Below are 20,550 nucleotides of genomic sequence, written 5' to 3'. Positions count from 1 at the left end.
ACTGTACACCAAATGAAGAGCTAATGGTGATCGGTGACATTAACATAGATTTACTTAAACCAAAAGCATCACAAACACTCGACTATAAAAATCTCATGACTCAACACGGGCTTATTTCTTATATTAATGCTCCTACTAGAGTAACTGATACTAGTAACTCATGTATTGATCACATATTTCTACGATCAAAAAAAAATGCAAAGGGAATTATATATCAATCAACCATAACGGACCATTTCTCAATAGCAATTGGTTTTATGCATAATAAACCCACTACCGAAACGTCACGTAGTAATATAAAAAAGAAACACATTAATCTCGAGAAACTAACTTCTAAAATTATTTTAGAAAATTGGCTCTCCACTCTAAACTCCACAGACGTAGACATTGCTTTTAATACCTTCTCTGAAACTCTCTTGCAACATATTGAGGATGTCACTGAAGAATCCCATGTGAATAATTCAAAAAATAAAAAACTGAAACCATGGATAACAGATGGCCTAATTTTTTGTATTAAAAAACGGGACAAGCTTCACAAAAACTTACTCAATAATCCAGACATTCAAGCCCAAATATTTTATAAAAAGTACAGAAATATATGTAATAATATCATTAAAACCACAAAAGAAAACTACTACAAAGAAAAACTGTCCAGAGTCGGTAATAATAACAAACAAATTTGGAATATCGTCAAAGAAATATCTAACACTGACCACCCAGTACAACCAATCAATAAATTAAACATCAACGGCCAAGACACCTCCCTAAATGACCATCCAGACACTGTGACCAATCACATAAATGAATACTTTTGCAATATCGGTAAAAATCTAGCATCAAAGATTTTAAATAAGACATCAACCGATGAAAATGCCCTTGCCGACATTATCAATCAATGTGCCAGTGAAACAGATAATATACTCACCTTAAACCCGACCAACTACGATGAAATTTCTCAAACTATTAGACAGTTAAAGCCCTCTCATTCGTGCAATCATGACAAAATTTCCTCAACTATACTAAAAACAGTTGAACCCTTTATAATCCATCCATTAGTACATATCATTAACCTCAGTCTCACTAAAGGTGAATTCCCAAACAAACTCAAACTTGCCCTAGTTCAACCAATTTTTAAGTCCGGAAATCCTACTGACATAACAAACTATAGACCAATTTCTATATTATCATCACTATCAAAAATTATTGAAAAAATAGTAAAAAAAAGACTTATCGACCATCTTACAACATATAACATACTCTCGTCAAACCAGTATGGCTTTAGAGAAGGACTAAATACAGATTCAGCTATTTTAGAACTAACATCACATATAACACAAGCCTTAGACAAAGGTGATAAATGTTTGGCAGTATTTCTGGATTTAGCTAAGGCATTTGATACAGTATCTCATCCAATCCTTCTAGCCAAGCTCAAAAAAATCGGAATAAAGAATAAGGCATTTGATTGGTTCAAATCGTACCTCACAGACAGAAAGCAATGTGTTAAGCTACCATCGCATAAACCATCCCACTCAACTAGCATTAACTTTGGTGTGCCACAGGGCAGTGTACTCGGTCCCACACTTTTTCTCATTTATATCAATGACTTATGTAAACTATCTATTATTGATGGCAATATAATCACTTTCGCCGATGACACTGCCCTAGTACTAAAAAGTAAGACATGGGAAGAAACATTTCATAGAGCGGATCTAACATTGCAAATTATTAAACAGTGGTTGGATGATAATCTACTCACCCTAAACATAACTAAAACGAAATATATAACGTTTAGTCTTAATATTCCGAGTCAGCCTTCAATCAATCGTACACTAAAAATACATTCTTGTAGAGATAACTCTAGTTGTCTGTGCAATCCACTAGAACGAGTAGATTCCATTAAATATTTGGGTGTAATAATTGACAATAAACTACGATGGGAAGATCACGTAATAAATGTTACAAACCGTATACGGAAACTGGCATATATCTTCAGGTCATTACGAAATATTCTAAATAAAAATACACTAAAAACGGTATACTTTTCTTTATGCCAATCAATTATATCTTACGGTATAGTAGTTTGGGGAGGATGCTCTAACACGATATTAGATCCATTAATTAAAGCTCAAAAATTGATAATGCGGACTATTTACAAAGTACACTATATTCACCCCACGAAGGACTTATTTAACGACTTCAAAGTACTCAACATAAAATCCTTATACGTCAAAAACATATCCTCCTACTATAAATTCAAACATACGAAAAAAAATATTTTTGAATCGACCCATAATACAAGATATTCCAACAAATCCAATTATACTATTCCCCCAATAAAAACCTCAATGGCACAAAGACAATTTAACTTTCTTGCTCCAAAAATATTCAATAATTTAACGTTAGAAATAAAATCAATAGCCAAATACGACAGTTTCAGGAAAGCGCTCGGGAATTTTTTGATGTGCGATTGTTATAGTGTTAGTAGCCTATTCCAAGTACTCAGATAGAGGTGTATATATTGTTTATATGCGTGAGGATGCGTCATATGGGTGTATGTATACATGTGTTGTTATATGTATATAGGTATGTCTGCTGCTATATACACATGTGTGCTTGCATGCACACATATTAAAAATTATATATATAATTATGTACATTTTTACAATATAATGCTAATTTACTTATTTCTCCTTTCTAATTTCTATCTTCTACTTTTTATTACAATTTTTCCAAAATTTTAGCTTCATCTATAGTTACTTATTTCATATGTTTACACTAGATTTCATATTTCATACAAAGTAATTACACTCAATTGGTCACCATGAAACAGGCAGCCGCCTAGTATGGTGATTCATTATATCTACTTTATGTAAATTTCGAAACAATGTAACATGTATTAAATAAATAAATAAAATAAATAAAATATATAAAGTAAATTCATAACCTTCAGCGTAAACTCGAGAGGCCAAACCCCAAAAACATCTACCTTAAAATACATTCCTGTCACTCAGCGAGCACCCCGTGCAATTGTACTCCAATCACACTAACGGAAAATATCAAATATCTTGGTTATTATTTTTTTGGTAAACTAATGTTTTTAAGACAAGATTTTTTATGCATAGCACAAAAATGAAAAATGTAACAAGCAGTAATTGTTGAATGAAACACTAGTATATATTGAATAATTTCGCGGGTAAGAGATAAGCCGCCATAGCTCAGTGGTCAGAGCTGTCGACCGGAAATCGAAGGGACACGGGTTTGAGTCCCGTTGGCGTCATGTATCTTTTATCAGGAGATTTTTCAATGTGGATGAGTGTTTCAGGCGAACAATTATTGCTTGTAAAATAAATATCTTGGTATTTACTTCGACCTTTATTTTAAATGGGACAGACATATAGAGTCGGTTAAAGGAAAACTAAACTAATTGATTTAATTTTTCAAAAAGGTCATAAATATACTAAACATATATATAGCACAATCCATAGTGGAATACTGCATTATTGCCCGGGGCTATTCCAGCAAAACATACATATACACACTTTATAAAGCTCAGAAAACCTTAATAAAAGTAATACTTAAAGTACCAATACTAACACCCACTTCAACCATATTAAAAAAATTCCCAGTGTTGAAGATTCAAAAATTATATTCAAAACAAATTCTAACTTTCCTTTACAACAACCTAAACACATTTAAAAGTTCACAAATTGCTCGCAATACTAGAACAAGACATGCACACCAACTACTAATACCAACAACCAACACATCCTTTGGACAAAAACACTACAGATTCCAGGCTATAAAACTATACAATTCACTTCCAACACAATATAAAACATCTAATCTTACAGAATACTATAAAACACATATGGAACTGGCTACAATCCTTTTAATATTTAATTTTGTTATATTTCACATTTGTTTTTGTTAAAACTATGTAAAAATAGATTTTATATTTTTATTGTTTCTCTGTGTAACTATCTCCACTGTATTGTTTAGTATTATATAACTTTACAGTTGAAAAAGTCCTCCACAACACAGGTGAACTCCTAGCGTGGAGGACAATATACTATACCTTTGTAATACTAATATCTTTGAAAATGTACATTGGATGATGAATGTTATTTCAACCGCCGCGTTAGGGATGTAGTAATGCCCCTGTGTTATGGCGGGTGAAGTTTACAAATTGAAGATTTTCATAATTTACATAATAGTTTGTAAATTATGCAATTCTGACTTAGTTCATATTTTATGTGACAAATAGTTAATAATTAATTGAACTTTGATAAATATTATATTTAATTTGAATGAAGTCAATTGAGGAATGTGAGAGATGTGTTGTTGGAGATTAGGGGATTAAAGGGTAGAATGTTTGGGTGTTTTAATTGAAATGTATTGCTGATGTAGATTAAGGAGTTATTTGTGAATTGAAAGTATGAAGTTGAGTTGAGGTTTTTAGGAAATCAGGGAGAAGGTTGAAGGTTTTGGGAGCTAGGTCGGTGAATTATCTTTGTGCTGATGTAGTATGATATTTGGGTACATTGTAGTGTATTTGCTTTTATTTCTGGTGGTGTCATTATGTTGTAAGAGTTTTTTATTGTATTTTTGTATTGATTTTAAATGGAGTTGACGTATATTTGAGACATTATACTCAATAAAAATTCGAATTGATTAATATCTTGTTGGTTGCTTGTTGATAACACATATTACCATTTTTGGTGCTTTTTGCAGAGGATCAATAATAGTTTGAGCACAGCCACCCCAAATGATGACACCATATGCTAATATGGATAGACAGAGAGCATAGTATACTGATTTAAGTGTTGTAGGAGTAAGGATATTTCTACGGGTTGGAAACACATAAGATAGCTTGCGAATGCGGGGAGTTGGCTATGTGCTGATCCCAACCTAGATGTTGATCAATCAAGACTCCCAGATATTTTATGTTGGTGACTTGTGCCAAGTTTGGGCAGTTAGAGGAAGAATCAGGTCTTGGAGTTTCTCAGGAGTGAATTATTATATTATTATTGTTAGTAGGTTGGGTAGCAGCGGGCAGACTGGAAGTTTTAAATTTAAAAATTGAATTGTTATTTTTAACAACTTGTGGAATAACTTTCCTAAGTTCGGACTTATTTAAATTCTCTAAAGAAATCATAGATACTGATTAGTACTGTGTAAGTGGAATAGAGCAAGTAGATGGGGTTCTTTGTTTTATATTTTCATCCTGCCTGTCCTGGTCATAGTATTAGTGAGATTTTGTATGAATGGCATTGAAGCCAAATCTAGGTTGAGGGGAAATTGTCTGACAGCCATCTTGTATGACAAACTTTTGACTTTTTAGGTCCATGTGTAGTTTGGGTCTAATGTGTCCAGCTTAAAAAGATGGATATCGAAAATTAAATATTAGAACGTCAACGGCTGTCCCGTATATTAGTCGTTTTTGTAATGGTATCAGTTATTTTGCCAGAGCTCCTACCTGGGAGCAACTTGATACAGGTAAATACCTCTCATAGCGAGGACAAGGACCGACTGATATACGGGGAACATGTAATAAATGATGAGTTGAGATAATAAGAAGAATGTTGCATAAGAGCTAATTTGATAAGTAAATCTATTTTTAAAATGGAAAATAGATTGAGAAAAGTATTTAATATGAAAAAAAAGCAATTTAAAATTAATTTCCATTTGAAATAAAGCTAATCCCTGGTTGTTAAGCCTAAGGCAATGGGGATAAGAGGGAGATTGGGTGAAGGAATTATTGAAGGAAACGTCCCTTTCAGAACAGACATCGTCTAGTGAGGCGGGTAATCAACGTAATAATAAAACAAATGCATTATTTGTTTGTTACACATTCCCACATCAAAGTTGGCTTGACATCATTGACTAAAATGTCACTACACAGCTGCACATTACCGACCTGGAATGCAGCTGGTTTTTTCCGATGATACTGTTCTTCTAATTAATGGGAATAATTAGCCAGAAACATTTAAGAAAGCAGAAGACACACTAAACAGGTTTGAACAATGGCTCGCTTACTTAATGGCTAGACTAGCACTCACTTACACTTGGCTCGACTAGTACTCACTTACACTTGGCTAGACTAGCACTTACTTACATCAGCCTTGCATGGTAAATTATAGTAATTTACAGACAGTATTAATTTTTTTTTAAATAAAAAAATGTATAAAATAATCAATTTCCATAGTATAATCAATAATTTTCACTGCTGTTGATTTTTTAATGTTCCTCTTCTATAGAAGCTGGCGCTTGTGTCTAGAAGAGTGGTGAGCATCAAGATGAAAAATATGTTTGTAATTATGAATATTCAAATTTATTTAAAAAGATAGTTTCATCATTTTGGTATTTTTACATTGAACTTCTCTTTAACTGCTTTTAGTAGGTGTTTATCATTTTCTATTGTTCTGATATTATCGGGTAGGCTGTTGAAGTATTTTTCCCTAGATATATGTAATGATGTTGAGCAAAAGTGGTTACATTTTTGTTTTGGAAATATATGTTTTTGACGAGTACGACTTTCAGTTAAAAAGCTGTGATTATTAATTTATTATTTGAGTTATTATGTTTTTTTGGACAAGATCATTAAATTTTAATACTTTAAATTCTTCAAAATTAGGTGTGTTGGATAATCTCTTGGTTTTAACAATATTGTTTTTAGAATTAGACGTTGTACAATTTCAACAGGGAGTAGATTTGTTTTATATGTAGCTCCCCAACTGATTACAGCGTATTGGAGATTTGATTGTACTAAAGTGTGGTAGACTGATGTTAGAATTTCCAATGAGAGAAAATTTCGAATTTTCAAAAATACATAAATTAATTTTCTTATTTTGTTGACGGTTTGGTTGATTTGATCATTCCATTTTAGGTTTTTGTCTATTATTATTCCTAAGTATTTAATTGTATTTGAAATTTTCAATGTTTAACAGTTCATTGTACAGTTTTTTTATTATGTTTTTTTAAAATTGTCATGTATATATTTTTTTGTTTTTTTAAATTCCTTTATTTTTCCAAATTTTTACATTAATTACATACAATATTATATAAATCAATACGAATAATGGGAACCCACTCAGTGGCAGCGTAAAGGGGGGGCGGTCCGCCCCGGGTACCAAGGACCAAGGGGTGACAACGACAACACACTTGTGCAGCCAAATAAGACCTGCGTCACACACAGCTATAGAAGCGCAAGCAGATATCTTTTGAACCACGACGCTATAAAATATTTCTTCCTATGGTAGGGGAAGGAGTCAGACGAATTAGAGAGCTGCCACGAAGTTCCATTTGTTTGTACTGATCCGCCCGTTTAGGCAGCTCCGTCCCTTGTTCAACGCGGAGTGGGGGGTGCATAACTTTTCATATATCACCTCAGGAGCGGTTACGGCGTAAGATGTGTACTGTCTATGGTTCATCTGCGCATAAAAGCGCTAGGTGTGACAGGTCTCATGGAATTGTATGGAGAGCGATATTTGGCGTGCGATCATCTTTTATATTTTATAGCTGAGTCTGACGCCTACATAATGCGCACAAAATCTCCCTATAAAGACTGCTGCGCTGCTCACTGCGCGGGTGGAAGGGGTGAAGAGCGCGCCCTCTTCCCGCGCCGCTCCTTGCGTCAGACAATCACAGTCAGTCAGCAACAGTCAGTCAGTGCAGTCGGTTTTTTGTTTACTTCTGTCTCGTTTAACGTTGTCAATGATACGCAAAAGTTCCTTTCAAGAAAATAAAAGTTAAATGAAGAATAATTCGTGGTGAGTACTAAAAAGTCACTTGGTATTGATGCCACCGTAAATATTTTCTTTCATAAGATAACATTGTGAACGACATAAAAATCCAAATATTTTGGAATTATTTTTGACAGTACTCTACAGTATCCTTCGAAAACTGGCTCTCCCTTCTCGTCCAGAATCGGTTTCCCGTTCTCGTCTAGTTTGACGTATGTCCACGGCATTGCCTGTGAAATATAATAATGTTAAAACTCGCAGAGAACGGTACGATACGAGAACGGGTCGTTTCTACGACTTGTTCTTGAGTTCAACAGCTCGGCTTTACAAGGATTTGCCGGTCTCGGTGTTTCTTCCTTCCTACAGCATGAGTCTATTCAAGACCCACGTTCACTCATTTCTCTCCTCCAAAGACCCTCCACACAGCGTCCCCAAATATGACATAGGCCCTGACGGAAATTATTTATTAATAAAAATCCTCAAGACCTCTTGAATGGAGGAAATATTAAAATATTTAAAAAAAATTGTGTTAAGTTAGTTACCGGTGCAGTCCCGACTCTCAGGAACCTCCTGGGTGAAGTGATGTTAGCACGAGGGAGGGGTTTCATCTTTTCACCGGTGAACCACCTCGCCGCGGTGGTCATACCGCGACTGCCACCGACCGATACCATCTGTTCCGCCTTGAAGTAAAGTCCTTGCCTGGAAATAACATTTCCTAATGTATGCAATTTTACATCACATCAGCATTTAGGTAAGTAACTCTTCAATAATTGTTTTAGGTCATTTGGAGAGCAGTAACTTACATCTAAATTCTTTGCTAGATCGTTCAAAAGCACCACTGCCCTCGTCATGCTATGCTTTGCCAGGACGTCGGTTTTGCCTTTTGGTACTCTGAATAGGTCATGGTATCGACTTCGGCTGTAGTGGTCTAGTACATATAAATCATAGCATCCCAAGAGGAAAGAGCTATCGATAAAATTGTTCCAAATTTCGAAAGTAAGTAGACTTGCTTTCCGCCTAGCTTCTAGACTCACAGAATTAGTTTCCTCAAATAAGTCGATATGGTGCATGTACCTGGGATAGGTTTCATGCGTCCGCATATAGACATACCTGAGGAATTTCTTCTGGATTTGCTCATCATTTCAATGTAATTCTGGTGGTACGGTGCCCAAAAATCGCTCGCATACTCCAGCTTGCTTCTCAGTATGCCATCGAACAATGCTAACATAGCATCTTGGTTATTGAACTGCTGGCATGTCCTAATGTTTGATCAGATAATTTCAGTTCGGGATCAAAGACGACACCGAGATCCTTTACGGAATTTACACGTGATAGTGTTTCGCCCTGTATCTTATAATCGTAAAGTATTTAGAGAACTTGTATTTAGAGAACGAGTGTAAGACATGGTGACACATTTTTTGTATTAAAATCTAATTTGTTTATCAACGACCATTCAGATAGTACATCCAGATCAGCTTGCATTTTAAGACAATCTTGTTGGGAGCTTATTTCCATCAGAATTTTAAAGTCATCTGCAAACAGTAGACATTTACTATTCACATGAAAGAAACATAGAAAGTACAATTTTTGAAAGTTATGCATACGTATTATTACAAACGTAACATGAATATTAATAAATAGTTTTGTCCGTACAAAAATTCCATTCTTTCAAGAATGGCAAACATATACAATATCATATCGGTGATTCGGTTTGACAAGATACGGCCGGTGACTTTGGCGGGATGATGGCCAGTTGAAAGAGATTCATTGACCTCTCCAGACGGCATGAATTCATATGGCCGTAAACATATTCCTACCAACCGTTTCCGATGTTTTTCCTTCCCAGAACTTTCTCTACTGCCCTTCTTAAAAAGGCCTGAAGGAAATTATTTTCATCGGAGCCTCCTAATTTCAAAAATGTAAACATTAGGAACCTGAAGAATGAAACAAAAAAACGTTTTCGAATTGATTTGTAAGTCTAAATTTAAACACAATAGAAGAATTTCGCAATGCACCCTGCATCTTTGTAAGAGGGGGGTGCGGGAGACCTTTTCTACTTTTTTGAAGTCACATAGTGTTATATAATAGATGGTAAAATTAAAATTGCGAACATACTTTTTCATGTCGCTGTAAAGCATCTTGTCTTCTTTCCCCGGTTTTGCTAAAAGTGTCATGAATTTTCTTCGCCTTGACGTCAAAGTTTCTGATTTAGCCTCCGAATGGTTGCCGCTGCAATCCGGTTTCGCCAAGAAGTCCTGCAGATTGGCAGCCAGTCCAACTTCCACGATCTTTCGAAGTATTTTTTCGATTATTATGGAGTTCATCTGGAAATTATTATTTTTTCAATAAGTTTAAGTCTTATATATTCTTCAAAGTTTGTATCTATGTCGTATTAGACGATGTATGAATGTGAACAAGGCGAGGAACGTGTAAATATAACCTGTATAAAAACATAAGCAAGCCCAGGAATATTCGAGATTGGCAGCGAGAACAAATCGACAGCGAGAACGAGAACGCATCATCTAGAACTCATCCTGGCGACGCCTTGCCAGAACTTGGAGAACCATTAAGTTCCGTGATCTTCACTACCAGCTGACCACAACATCACTGGGCACAGATTAACATCCGGGATGTGACCTAGCCGAAGTGATCAACATCCCATGTGATGCATACAACAATACTTACGGTTTACCTAACCTCACCTAACGTTACTCACGTATATATAAAAATATATATATAATATATTAAAATCAATAAATTAATAAGCGGACGATTTTTTACTCCTCGAGATGCTGAGTCGGCAGCCAGTCTGGCTGCTGACTCAGCTCTTTCTCGCACACCGGTGATATAATGCCTGATGTATGTATTCCTCGAGATGCTGATACGGTACCCAGCTTGGCTGCTGACTCAGCTCTGTCTCCCTCACCGATGATATAATGCCTGAAGTTTTTCTAATCACCGAAAGTTTAACGTTCCTTATAGGTAGTTACAAAGGGCTCATCTGTTTACTGTACAGTGCATATGCAAAGAGCTTCTAAGAGCATTGCAGCCTGCTTCACGCGCAATACCATATTGCCGACGCAGCTTAACTCTGAATTTAGTAAGATGATTGCCGGGTTCATTAGTTTGAAAGACTCACCTGTTTATTGTTCAGTTTGAATATTTCACTTGACAATTATTGTCCAGTTTATCAGTTTGAAAGACTCACCTGGTTATTGTCCAGTTCATCGACACAAGGCATATCGAGGCCCTGCAACCAGCAGTTGGTTTCTGGGACTAAACTGATAATTGTGGTGTTGTCCTTCAACACAGATATGTCCAGGGTGGCTGCCGTCAGGTCTGTACTAGCCAATATCCAGCGATCTGGTAAGGTCAACATCTTTGTACGATCCATCTATAAAAAAATCAATTACGACATATTTTTTTATCTTTCCGAGTAGTAAAGTCACCTCGGCTTGTTTTCGTCTAGTTTCCATATGGTTTGTCTTTTCGTTAGGATTCTAGATGGAATAAAAAAAACAACCGTTAAAAAAAAGGTTTTTTACCAAAATTTATATTTTCTTTTGAATGCCCATCTCCTGCATGACCCCACTGAGAGTCAGCCTAGAATCTCACTGTCTCGTAAACTCTGTTCCACCATCAATAGGGTTAGGTCCTCCCATAGACGCACTGCCCATATGTTGAATACAAGCACGATGATGGTATGGCCTTACATAGTTGGCTCGTTACCATTTATTCACAACTCCTGTGGCCCTAAACTGTCTCACTGACTTAAATGTTCCCCCCTGACCCCTAAACAATTTAGTGTTACGATGATTGATTTTTGTAGTAATAAGCCGACAGTCACATATGCCCTGAAAATAGATAGTACAAGGCTGTCCGAAACGTTGGCTAAAATAGTAGGAAGCGTTACAAGGCGCTTCAGCAACCACATGTATTCTAAAGATTGCGAACTTCAGTAGTTCCTGCCAATTTCACAATAGATTGATTATACGAACCCTGGTGCATGGCAGAGGGGCAAACTGGTAGGGGAAGGTTGAACGTTGACCCAATACTGTATTAATGAGCAAAATGAGATCCCTTAGGCGTATGAGTGGAAACCGAGTATGTGTGATGTAATATTATTATATAGTAACCATTTTGTATGTGTCCTTCAGGTACTGCGTGGTTCCAATGATGACGAAGTAATTGGGAATGGGTCGCATCTTCCTGAGTTGCTCCACCCTGCTGGAGACGTCGAACAGAGCAAGTATTCTCAGCACGCTGGATCCAAGGATGTTATACAGCGCGTGCTCCATTACTGGAAGGAAACTAACTTGTTGAATATTTTATTTTTCATAGTACACACATTTCACATAAATTGAACATTCATTATCTCATTGCTGTTTTTCTTACTGCAGATACCCTTCTCATTTCAGCTCAGATCAATTTTCTCATTACAAATTAACTTTTTTTTTGTTTTTATTATAGCGACTATTTATACATTTTACATACAAAATATGATATTGAATATATGTAGGTATATTAAATTGTATTTCTCAGTCATCTTCACTAGGGTGACCTGTGCTGAGGCGGACTAAAGTTATTCATTTCTGTTTCATTACTTTTCTATTTCGTTTTTAATGTTTTTTTCATTGACCTCTTTCAACCAGATTTTTATTATTGATTTGTAATCTTCCAAATGTTCTATTCGCTTTATATCAGGGGGGAAGGATTAATTTCTTTGTCCGAATGCGGTTTTATGAATATTGGAATATTTTTTATGTCATTGTGATTTGGATTTGTGGACATTGTGAATACCACGTATTCATCAAACTAGGAATAACTATTTATTACACGTTTTCAATTTAAACAAATCCACTATCCATATTATTAGTTATCGTTAGAAAACTACTAGACACTTTATTTTTATTTTTTATTTCTGTTCAGTATTGAAACAGTTTTGGATAATATCTACCATTTTTCCCATCATATACCTACTATCCATTTTTTTCCTTAAAAACAGCCTTACTAACACTTGAAAAGAAGAAGATGATTTGTTTCATTGTAAATTGTCGCAAGTACAACATTCGAATTCATGTCGTGTAGCAAGAAGGTGCGTAGTGTCGTCGTTGTATTATTTACATGCTTTGTGCTCGGTTTGCAAATATCAAAATCATATTAAAGATTATCTCGTTTCGGAGGAAATTTCACCTCGTGAACAGTGCAAGTTCGTCGAGAGCTCTGTTGCCGGGATTCTTGGGAATTCAAGGTAGGCTGTTCCTTCATTCCACTTTCCCTGTGATTTTTCAAAACCAATTGAATGAGCTTTACATTGTCGTTTTATTGTGGATTTGATTTAGAGTTCATTTACGTGTAATATAACACGTTACAGTTTCTAAAATAGATTTTTTTTCTCATTTATGAAATCTATAATCGTGTGTATATTTTTTGCCACTCTCATTTGGAATATGAAATAGTTGGATGGAGTTCGGCAGGATCAAATCATACAAAACGACTAAATGTAACTTAGAAATGTTTCATAAAGATCTTCACATTAAAGGTCCCCATAAGGAGGTCAGCAACAAAAATATTTAACCTCCAGCGTTTTTGGGTCATATATGACCGGGCGTCCATATTTTGTAAATATATTCTATTTTACTGAAATGTGTAATTTTTTTGACTTTAGAAAGAGAAAAATAAATTCTTTGCAGTTTGCCTCAAATATTTATACTGGTTACCGGGATATATAAAAATTTAAGAAAAGCCAAAATGATTAATTCATATTTCGCGTCGCTACTGTAACAAACCGATTATTTGTTTTTATTTTTTTAATATACGAACGAGATATAAGTTAAGTAACAATTTTCTTACGAATTCCCCCAAAACAACGAATGTGTTTTCTTACAAATTCCACCAAAACAACGAATGTGTTTTTTTACAAATTCCCCCAAAACAATGCATGAATTTTCTTACAAATTCCCCCAAAACAACAAAATTGTTTTTTACAAATTCCCCAAAACAGCGAACGTGTTTTCTTACAAATTTCTCCCAAACAACGAATGTGTTTTCTAACAAATTCCCCTAAAACAACGAAAGTCTTTTTGAAATATCGAATTTTCTCAATTTTTCTATTCCATATAACCATCGGAACCGCGGAACTGAAAACCCTCCACCCAAAACCTAGTTAACCTCAACACCTGGTAAGGAAGACTAAAGAAAACGTTCTATACATCCATTGCAATATTATCAGCCATTTCAAAGCTTTTAGTTATATTCAAAAGTCCCCATAATTAATATAAGTACTGCAGACATTCAATAAATTTCAAATAATTATAATATGTTCGACAAATTTACACAAAAACTATTTTAAATCATATCTACAAAACAAGTAAATTTTACTAAAATATACAAAACACACGGTTTAAAATCAAAGATATTTTACAAATACCAAAAACAAATTCAAAGTTCGATGAAAACATTTCAAGTAAATTGCTACTAAAATATACTGAAAAAAGACATTTAAAATATCTAAATTTGAAGCAAAGCTTAACGCTAAATAGTGATTTTCGATTAATCTTTATAACGAATTGATTTACATTATGAACACCAAAGAATATGCTTTGGATAAACTGAAGCCTTTCCTATTGTATCCTTTGAGTAGAATTCAAATAAAAAAATTATTTACTCAATATAAAATATAAAAAAATCATCTTTAATGACTATATCACTCTTTAAAGGTGTGTCGAATTGTCATTAAGTTATCATGGACCAATTTTTTTAGGACATGGTTTACTCGAAAACGAAACCTCAAATCAAAGTTAAACCACAAAATCAGATTCACCAGTTTTCCGCTTGTACTTTGAGTTTCCGAACACTGTGTAGAAGTTAAGTTTTAAAGTAACCACCAATGTGGACAGTAGCGGTCTCGAATAATGTTGGAAATAATAATTGATGTTTGTTCAACAAAAATCATTTTATCTCTACTATGGGTGATTAAATGCTGCATACCACAGTTCTTGTTAAGAATCTCTAAAAATACACAAAATGAAATGACGCGTGTTATATAATTTTCACAAAACATTATGGTCTGCAAATCCAACTAATAGAAGTGTAACAACCCATAAATGAAATAACTTAAAAAAAATACTTTATTATGGCTAAGATTATCTGTGACAGTTTTCCGTGATTAACTTTTTTGTTTTCTTATAAAATGGTTCACAAAATAAATAAAAACTACTTTTGAGCTCGAAAACGAGCTTTTCTTGACTTCATTTGCGAAGCAATTTTTCTCGTTCTACTTCGTTGGCGTTCAGAAGGATTCGGGCGAGATCGACAGCTGCCACACCCTGTAGACGCAAATCTAAATTAAAAGTTCTCAAATCCTTTTATGAATTGTCACCAAATACCAATACCAACATGAATTATTAAGTCAATTAAATATATTTGCTTCCAACTTAATACAATATTTTGTACTTTCAACGTTTCTATAAAATATGAAAAAAAAATATGGTAATTAAATGAAAAATATCATTTTTGTTCATACCACTCTCTTTCTCAAAGATGAGCACCGCGTCGGTGGCATTCTTGTTCGCCAGCAGTTGCAACAGTCCCTCCAGGATAGGCAGAGCTTCGCCCAGCTCCGAGTTGACCATGGGTATGTCCGCATTGTCCAACATCTCGACCATGTCGGCCCAAGGGGACCAGGTCAGGTCCAGTACCAGAGAAGTGCCCTAGGATATGGTGGAGCAAACTAAAAACTTTACAAGTATGAGTAAAGAATGGATCATCAACTTCAATACCGGTTAACTTCCCAAAAACTAAAGAAAACTTAAGAAAACTTGTGATAACTTATGAAAACATAATATGATACAATATAAAAACTTATGATATCGCAAAAAAGTTAAGAAAACTAAGAATTTTTGGGAAAATAAAATTTGGAATGTCGGTTAGAGTAACGCCGTCCTGGAACTATTTATTAGACAATCAACACCTATGCCATATATCTCCCCAAGTGCTTCGCCACGTTTAGTGATTTAGTAGGGGTGCCCGGGTTCATCGAGTGAGGTGTGTTTAGGATGCGCCTGCCCACCAGATCGGGAGAGGCTGGTTTGAGGAGACACTTTGACCTCTCCATCTGGTCTCTCGACCGATCGCATTTCGCCGCGGGATATATTCATTCGTCCGTAACTCCTGGACACATTGATCTCTAGATTCCTACCTACCACCCCTCAAAACTTGTTCCTTCCCAGAACACCCTCTCCTTCATTTCATTAAAAATACCCATCTCACAGCATCCCCAAGGATGACTATATGGTGTTGATGTAAAAAAAAAAACAAATAAATGAAAACTTAAAAAAAGTGAATGAAACAGAAAATTTAAGAATATATAAGAAAAGTTAATAAAATTAAAGAAAACTTTAGAACAGTTTTAAATATCAGAAGAACTAAGAAAAATACCCATTCTATTATTTTCTTTTGTGTCGCTGTTCTGTTTTATTCCCGGTATTTCTTCGCTCCAATAACAGCGTTCAAGAACTTTAAATAAACACACCAACGCACCTAATCTGGCCTTATTTTAACTAACCCAACCTTACCTCTCCTAACCTAAACTAACCTAACCTAATCTTACTGATTATCATGTTCTGTTTAATCTAGTTGACCTTCGTTCATCTCGTACTGTACAAAGTGAACCAGTGAAACCACACCACGTAGAGAGAAATAAACTTATTTTTGACGAATTTGTCGAAACTCGATGCACTCTAGCAGAACATCCTATTGGCTTCGTGAGAACGAGTCGTTTCTTCGATTCGTTTTTGTGTAGGTACATAAATCGGCTCGCATGTGTAACAAACTAATTTATTCTCTTTCATATAATCCAGGCCTCTTCAAGACCCATATTATTAAATGCGTTTCTACAGACCCTACCCAATCCCGCCTCACAACGCTGCCCAACCTAGTGGCGATAGAAAAAATATAAAATTATCTGCATGCGACTATTTAAACAATTTTTAATCTATATAATAATAATAATAATAATAAGTTTTAAAAATAATTCACCTAAGTTTGGTAATTAAACATAACTTGATTGACTGCCGTAATATAATACCATATTATGAATACGAACCAAATTCATTTTTAGAAAACGAATTTTATAAAATATATTATGATAAAACTATACTAACAGACCGAACAATAAGTCATAATAGACCCGATATAGTTTTACATGACAAAATTAAAAAAATAACTTATGTCATTTGTCGCTATTCCAAATACCTGTTATATTCAAAAATTTGTTAATGAAAAAATAAGAAAATACACACATTTAGGAAATGAGATAAAAATAATTTGGCCTTCTCAGACTATACAAATATTACCATTTGTTATTTCGGCTACTGGCATTATACCTAGCTCTCTCATAAAAAAAATTGGCGTATTAGATCTATCAAAAAATTTATGCATAAACATGCAAAAATCAGTCATATCATAGATACATTTCATAAATACATGTAGGATAACGAAAGATTTTTTAAATATTTATGTTGAGGGATCAGTAGGATTTATAGGTCCAGTTAGGAGCTCTACCGAGCCGAACCCTCTGATATGAAAATATCTGGAGTCGGTGAATTATTTTTTCATTTGATCTTTGGTGAGTTGGCGTGTTGTTCTTGTATTGTTTTGTATTTATTTTGCTTATCTAATGCACTTGCATAGTGTTGATTGACTAGATGATCATTTGTGGAAAAGTGTGTGGAAGGGTTTAGTTTTTCCTATTGGGAAGATTTAATCCGGACATAAAGTCGGAAAAATATATTTCACAAAAAATAATACAATAAAACATATACGGAAACTTTGACTAGCCAACGAGGAATGGGTCCTGTTTTAGGTCAGTCAAATTAACAAATTTAGTTCATATCCTAATTTCATATTACATTGTTTAATTATAGAACATATAATTTTATAGAAGGAAAAAAGTGTTCCTAAATAATTGAAAAAATTGAATTCCGGCTAGAAGCTTTAGTTAAATATACAATTTTGTACTTAATATTAAAAAATAATGTCTTAAAATACAAAAATTACAATAGATGTATGTTTGGGTATTTAAATCGCTAACAAAAATCGAAAAACAAAACATTCTTCAGGCGTGATAGCAAAACATAATATTTAACGTGAATGAAGTGTCCTCCAGCTTTAGGAGCCGGCAAAGAAACTCAAAAAGATGCGACTCGAAAAGGATGCAACAAATGATTAAAAACAAAATTGAATATTTATCTTAATAAAGTGTATAAAAAGCGACATATATATATATACAGGGTGTATCGGAACGTACCCGACAAACTTTAACCAGCTATTCCTTAGCACATTTGAGTAAAAAATGTTATGGGCACTTTGCTGTCCGGTAACATTTTTTTTTCAATAAAAAAAAAAATAAATAAAAAATCCACACTCCGTCACTGTCATTGGCATTGTTTCTCGTGTTCAACAGCTGTTATTAGCAAGTGTCTCAAAAAGCGTCTTCGCTCTTTCCAACACACTAAATAATAATAGTAAAAAATGAGACGAATGCCATTTCGTTGTGATTGTAAAAGCGCGCCAATGTAGGTACGTACGTACATTATTTAATGGAACTCGAATAAAATATTGCCAGATGGGTTTTCAAACTTTGACAAATGTGAAAATGTGAAAATATTAATAAAAAAAATGTATTTAAAAAAAATGTTACCGGACAGCAAAGTGCCCATAACATTTTTTACTCCAAATATGCCAAGAAATAGCTGGTTAAAGTTTGTCGGGTACGTGCCGATACACCCTGTATAGATAACAAAACAAAATGAATGTTTTCTTTTGTGTACCACTGTTAGTATCGACCAATATCGATGAAAGTTTCAAAGATTGTTCTTATTAGTGCCAGGAGTGTTTAGAGAGTAGTTTGTATAGTAGAACAAGTCGGGGACGCCCAAAGAAGACTTATCGAATTATCTCTGCAATGTAATGAGATTCGTAGGAGAATTAAATTCTATCTAAAAGGCTTTTAATGGGGTTGTTATGGAGAATTTTAACGTTCATTTTCGGGTTCTGTAAAAGTTCTATTCAAGTTCTGTTACTATAGAATTATAGGCCAGTTGCTTGACAGAACTGAAATAAGAACAGAACTTGATAAAATCTTTCACAGAACTTGAAAATTAACTTTTATTCTCTGAAGCAACCCGTCCTTAGTGAAGCAACCGCGAACGAAAATATATGATGAACGGTCTTGGTGTATTGGACAGACCTGCGGTTGAATTTTCCCTAGCAAATATCTAAAATGAAATCTTAACGACATAAGTGATGAAGCCGTGTAAAAACAATATTCGACACGTGGCCCGGCGTAATGGACGGACCTAAGGTCTACTTTGCCCTAACAGGCCTTGAAAATCAATCTTTTCGTGGGGTTTATTTGAACTATTTCTGATGAACGTATTACTAAAATCTCAAATGTTTCTGAAGGGATCCTTCGAGAAGTTACTTAATAATGGTCTATAAAAATAAAATCTGGTGGTTTTATGGTAGAATTTTTTTTTATAAATTTGTCAAACCGTTTTACATAAAATATTTAAATGCTGAGGTCCTGTTTTTATTAATATTAAATAAAAATAACTTACATCTTTAGGGATTCCTCTTGAAACATTTGAGATTTTAGTAATACCTTCATCAGAAATAGTTAAAATGTGAGCGTCGAGCAAATCCCGTCATTAGAGTGTTATGTTGCCTTCATTGTAACAAAGTGGATATCATGATACTATCTGATGTGGATGGTAAAAAAATTCTGAGACGCCCGAGGCTCACATGGCACGATCAAATTTATCAAATACTTATTTATTTATTAATTAACGCCCTTTTTCGGGGCTTTTACATAGGAATATTAAGAAATATACATTATTTATTATACATAACTGAATTGCTTCATTAACAACATTTTATATTTGTTTAAAACTAAATTGAATATGTCCACTGACTTTATATAATTGTTTCCCTCCATTAGAGGAAATCATATGGTAGTTAGTCCCAGAATTTCTGCACTGAAATAAATCCAGACGTCTAATATAACGTTGTGGAATCCGGAAGCTTATCAATTCTAGCAATACCGGACTATCAACTAAATCATTTAGAATTTTATATAGAAATACCAAATCAGTAAAAATTCTTCTGTCTGATAATTTGAGCATATTCATATAATTTAACAGAGTGTTGTAGTTCAACATGATTGCTGGAATACCCATTTTAAAATTTATAAAACGTAAGAATTTTTTTTGTATTCTTTCAACAGCTTGTACATGTATATTATAATGTGGGTTCCAGACAGGAGAATTGTACTCTAGTTGACTTCTTACCTAGGCAAAATAAAACAATTTTGTTAAAAATATACGAACTATTAGCAAAGTTCACCACCAGTTACTTTACAGGTTCCTGCCTAGCATCTAGCGGTCATAGGTAAAACTAGGGCAAACAGATAAAACAGATGTTTTGTTTATCAATTTGGCTTTCTTTGACAGTGTTTGTTTTGATAATTAGCTTGTCAGTGTGTGTTACTTGATTAGATTATAAAAAGCCTCGCTGAGTAGATTTTTCACTTCTTCTCTCCTATAAAATAGCAACAAGCAGTCATTATGGTCAACTAACCACTTGTAAAAGTGTTTTGTCCGGGTCGGGAATAATTTTAACTCGTTGTAACATTAAATAAAGTAAAAATGCAGTTATGTGCAGTAAAAACAAAAACCATGCGTCTGTTATTGAAAACTTCATCAAGCCCAAACAATTCTTAACATGGTCTTTCGAGCCGGATAGTTTG

This window comes from Hesperophylax consimilis, chromosome 20 (genome assembly GCF_061612785.1).
Source record: "Hesperophylax consimilis isolate HC1 chromosome 20, BYU_Hcon_1.0, whole genome shotgun sequence".
In the NCBI taxonomy this organism is placed as follows: domain Eukaryota; kingdom Metazoa; phylum Arthropoda; class Insecta; order Trichoptera; family Limnephilidae; genus Hesperophylax; species Hesperophylax consimilis.
The sequence above is the reverse complement of the archived record's forward strand: the minus strand, read 5'-3'. Positions refer to the sequence as shown.